This window comes from Haliotis rufescens, unplaced genomic scaffold, assembly GCF_023055435.1.
Source record: "Haliotis rufescens isolate VD_foot unplaced genomic scaffold, xgHalRufe1.0.p SCAF_16, whole genome shotgun sequence".
Taxonomy (NCBI): domain Eukaryota; kingdom Metazoa; phylum Mollusca; class Gastropoda; order Lepetellida; family Haliotidae; genus Haliotis; species Haliotis rufescens.
Window position 1 is genome coordinate 18,518,105 of NW_025963846.1, and position 5,831 is coordinate 18,523,935.

Genomic DNA, 5,831 nt, shown 5'->3' on the forward strand with positions numbered 1-5,831 from the left:
AGTGTGTGTGAATGTGTGTGTGGAAGGGGGGTTAGTGTGTGTGAAGTGTGTGTGTGTGTGGGGGGGGGGGGGGGGGGTGTGTGTGTGTGGGTGTGTGGGTGTGTGTGTGGGTGTTGTGTTGTACACAGCAAACGTAATTCAAAATAGATATATCGGGAGCAGCAAACATCAATAGAAACATTTTGATAAATCAGGGAATAAGTGTACTACTCTTCGACATATATCAATACTTTTAGCAGCTAACTTCTTCATAAAGAACAAAAATAGAATTGGGCTAAAGACACAGCCGTCCAATAATATTTTAGTACAATAGGGAAATCGAAACATCCAGTAAAAACAGTTACACCGTACACACGCTGTTACAGTAACAGACGAATACACAGACTAAATCTTTCAACATTTTAAAAGGCAAACATTTCTTAAGTTCATTCGTACGGTTTTTTTTCTATAGTGGCAACATAGAATCTTCCACTACGTTTACTTAAATCTCTTTGTTGCAAGCAATAAGTGTGAACATGATATCCGTTGTTGCACATCCGGTCCTAAAATCTGCTTGTTCTTCATATATTCTGTTGTTATTTTCGACCCATGATTTGGCACAATACATGGGCAAAAGAAAAGATGAACCTGTTGAATGTCTTTCAAAGTCAGTGCGTGATGTTGTCATTTGCAGAATGCACAAACTTAAAAAGAGGAAGCGGAATTGGAGTGAACCCATTCTGTTCCAGAAAAGTTTATATGTAAGCATCACTACATTAATTGTTTGAACAAAGAACTTAGTATAAATGGCATATCAAATGATGTCACATAAAAGGCCAGTATGGTTACTGAGGATGAATCAATGTAAAGAGAGATATATTGCTGGGTCAAGCAAATGCACCACCAAATTTCTGTCTCAAAGACTAACCATAATCCATAATACAATCAAGAAAGGACTTTCTTTATATTCACAGAAAGTATCTGAGGCAAAAAGAATTAATTCCATGAAGATTCTCACAAAAACTCAAAGGATTTGTTTGACGTTTTGCAATCTCAGAAGAGAACCAAGTTTCATTTTTTTTAAACATTTGATTTTTCAACTACGCCACTGTCCTTCATGACAAACTAAAGGAAAATCTTCATTCCTTGATCCATGGGGCTTTTGTTACAAAACGTGGTGACCACAGAAACAGTTACGTATCCATATTCAGAGGCTCGGGACAATTTGTCAAAAATGAAAGCAAATGTCATCTGAAGTTACCTGAGAAAACAATATGTGAAATGCTGGACTTCCTCGTTGATAACATCTATGTACAATTTAGAGGAACATTTGTGGCAAGAAGTAGGCATCCCCCTGGGCACCAAGTGTGCTTCCCCTTCCCGGATCTGTTTCTTTATGCAATTTCCCCTGGGATTGGCAAAGTCAAAACAAGGTAACTTGGCCAAGAAGTTTATATGTCGATGATCTGATATCGTTCAATAACCATCAAATAGCCAATTCCCTTCCACTGATTTACCCACCTGAACTAGAAATAAAGGAGACCAGTGAAACCGCCTCATCTGTTTCATATTTAGACCTATGCTTAAAGATTCAGATTGACAAAACACTCTCCACAAGACTGTATGACAAGAGGGATGACTTCAACTTTCAAATACTCAACTTTCCCTTCATCTCAAGCAATATTTCTGCAGCCACAGCCTTTGGTGTTTACATTTCACAACTTTTGAGATACAATCGAGCATCTACCAAGATTTCAAAGAGCGTCATGAGACTCTTGCTCAGAAGTTGTTTGGTCAAGGCTACAACATTTAAGGCTTCGGTGAAGCTTTCAAAAGGTTTTATAGTAGACATGTGGCGGACATTTCCAAATCTGGCGCATCAGTGACAAAATGATGTCCGTTGCAATTCCCTAATTTGATTTGATCCATGTGTTCCCGTGTTGTTTCAGGTGAACAAATGACTTGCCTTTGCATGTGTGTGACTGATGGGTGCCACCGGTACGGCAGGGGTTACGCTCACCTTTTCGCTAACTCCTGGTTTCATCACAGTTTGACTGTGATTCATAAACACATATTCGTGATATAGTTAGAATAGTACAATCGACTCTGCTTTTAGCAGAGGTTTCTAATGAAAATAGAAAGGGCTTTATCGCTTTTATATAAACTACAGTAAATTATTGTTGCACACATCTTATGTATAAACATATATGCCTGTAGTTTTAAAGATCATCTCTAAGGACATTTTTATACATTGGCACCATTAAACCTTTACTCCAAGCAGGTTGAAACTGGCCTGTTAAATAAATCCTATTAAATAATGTAAGCATGTATGATGATTTGAACATCTTTAGTAATAACATATCTTAAATTCATGATTTTACCTTTGTATATCATTTAGTATCGCTTGTTCTGTAACTGCGGACTCCAGCTCATTATAAGATGCTGCTTGGTCAACAGTGCCATAAACATAAGGTAAAAGTATTAAAAAAAACGTCATTCAAAGCTGAAACCTGAAACAAACCTTTGAAATATACCACATTTCGGCATTGATTGATTGATTTGTTGATTGTCGTTTAACGTCACACTCAGCAATATGACGGCGGTTTGTAAATAACCGTGTCTGGACCAGACAATCCAGTGATTGACATCATGGTCATCGATCCACGCAATTGGGATACGAGTACATGCATCAACCAAGTCAGCGAGCCTGACCACTCGATCCCGTTTGTCGCCTCTTACTACAAGCATGGGTTGCTTAAGACCTATTCTACCCCGGATCTTCACGGGTCTTTTTCGGCATTTATTTATTGATATTTATTTGACACGGACTATTAAAATTCATGGATTTAACTTGCTTTTATCATGCGCCCTCTCTAGGATATGTAACTTCTCTTTCGTAAATGAAGTACACCTATATCTAGTGAGTGACATACCTATTGCGAAGTTGCTAGAAATAATTGAAATAGCTGACCATTTTCTCTGTTAAATTGTTCTATCATCACCACAACGACCATTCATAATGTGGATATCTCAGGAAATACGTAAGTCAATGAAGCTGCGACCAAATCTGTTTACAACACTGTCAGTGTCTTATGATTTACGGGACGTATAAAAAGGGTCGTTATCCTCTATCATCACCCTATTAAGCACACAAATTACTAGTTTTATCCTTAAGTATCCTCCTAATATGAAGCAAGGATTGTTCCCACTGTATAAAAAGTCTAAAAGTCTATTCTGAAAGATTCATATCATTGGGGGACATCTGATACAAAATCGTTTTTCGTTTTTGAAATAGCAACGCTTGAAGTTCCTTAAGAGCAGTTCTTTATCGCAGGGAGGGTCACTGGAAACACCAACACCAACCTTTTGATAGTCCTTGCGTTGGTTCAAAATGCTTACTTTGTCGTGTAGTGCACTAACAGAGAGATGGCCTTTGTCTTAACCTAAATGATGTCTCAATGTCACGGGGATATCACTCCTGGGCCCACTTGCACAAAGCGATCTTAGCGCTAAGATGATCGTAACTACCATACTTTAACATAGGCTTACAATAGTCTTAGCGCTAAGATCGCTTTGTGCAAGTGGGCCCTGGTCACTCTGAATATCCCTCAGAGAGTCTACAGTCAACTTCTTACGTCACGGCATCATTATCAAGAAAGCCATAGAATATAACGCTGTTTGTTTTTTCACGAGAGAGTGTCCATTTTATTTGTCTCTATTTCAATCTGTGTCATCTTACTTCCTACTGTGTCAGTTAAACGGCACTTAACCTTGGTAAGAGTGAGTGAGTTGGGTTTAACGCCGCTTTTAACAGTATTCCAGTTATATCGCGGCGTGTCCGCTGAATCTGGGAGGAAAGCCCGAAGTGATGCAGGTCAGACGTTTACCACTTCGGTGAAACCCACGAGCACGGGTATGGTGCTGACAAACCTAGAAACATAATCGGGGCGAACCGGGATTCGAACCCACAATCATAGGTTTCTGGCGTGCCTAAGGGACGCAACTCTGCACAGCGAATCGCGGCGCCTTAGACGACTGGGCCACCCGTGCCCCAACCTTGGTATGAACAGCATCTAGGTGTAATTGTAATATATACTGGTTTCCCTTTGTGTTTCTGTTTTTTTAAATTCAGTCCCAATAGTCTAGCGCTGTTAGGTTATTGGTATCTGTTGATTTAATGTTTCCCCTTTTACCTCTTTCATGTCTCGACAGAATTCTGTTCTCATATGTTTAACCCCTGGAGAAGGTTAATTGTCTCCTCCTAAACTATCCTGTGTAGCTGATCAGGGATGCACATGTACTTTAACGTGAGTCTACAATGTAGGTTAGGCTTTAGTAGTTCGCGCAGGTTCTGATGACCAGTAGCTAATCGTGAGACAATGAAAGACAATTAAACACAATGAAAGATATGTCACTGTACAACTGGGGGCACGGGTGGCCCAGTCGTCTAAGGCGCCGCGATTCGCTGTGCAGAGTTGAGTCCCTTGGGCACGCCAGAAACCTATGATTGTGGGTTCGAATCCCGGTTCGCCCCGATTATGTTTCTAGGTTTGTCAGCACCATACCCGTGCTCGTGGGTTTCACCGAAGTGGTAAACGTCTTAGACCTGCATCACTTCGGGCTTTCCTCCCACATTAAGCTGACACGCCGCGATATAACTGGAATACTGTTAAAAGCGGCGTTAAACCCAACTCACTCACTCACTCACTCACTCACTCACTCACTCACTGTACAACTTCAACGTTCGTAGAAACACTCGCTGTCAAGAAATTTCGCAGAATTTCTGCAGAATAAAGGAAAAGTCGAAACAAGTAATAGTTATTAGGAAATAAGAGTGTGAGTGAGTGACCTGTATTCAACGCCACAGCAAGCAACATTCCAGGTATTTGAGGGCGCCCTGTGAAATCTCGTGTCAAACCTGACAAACCAGACACGATCCACGCAATCAGTGACCAAGTCTACTATGGAATCCCCACAGCTGTAACGATGTCTCCTATCCAGTCTGTCCAGTACTATATTCCCGGCCATAAACACAGGGTAGGCATGAAACACATGAACAACATATAGCACATCTTGCTCATTGTTCAAAGCTCATTGATGAAATAGTTATATTTAAGAGAAAATTGTCCTTCCAGAAGTACACGGGTTTAACTTTCCAAATGCATATATTTCATCTGTGTTTGAAAACGCCATTTATACAAAAGCGAAGAATACCTCCATGTTCCTGTCGTTCTATTCCATATAATTGTCTTAAGATCTATTTTTAATTTGTAAAAAATCGCTTGGCGTAGCGGAGCAGTTGTTTACATTTTCTCAATGTAAGCAAGTTTGTTTTACCTTCATTATGCCGATTTGCCTCACTAGCGTTCAAAAATTCCACTAAAGTTTCTATCAGTTCCTTATCGGAATCAAAAGCACAGTCTCCTTGTTCAAGTTTAAAAGGCGAGGAGTTGAAAATTGCCATACGTATTGTCTTCGGGCTGAGCCATGCCCGGGTGGGTCTCGTGAATTGGGAAGCCAAGCGATTGTTTGATGTTGTAATAATTGAATTTAAAGGCAAAATGTAAAACAATAAATGTTTTTTGTCTCTATTTTTTACCAGTTTCGTCCAATTTAAAAAGAAATATGAATCTTTTACGACTCGCTCCAAAGTCGATCGCCAATCTGGAAGCGAATTATAATAATAGATGTAAACAAGGTCGACGTCATTTGGAAAGTAGTTCTGTCATTTCCGGGAAAACAGGCATTTACGATGTATTAATGCAAGTTTTTGTGCATTGATTGAATATAAATCCAAGTTTCCGCAGCTCTCGACCAGTCAGAATTTGTAATTGTAATAACATCAGCATCAC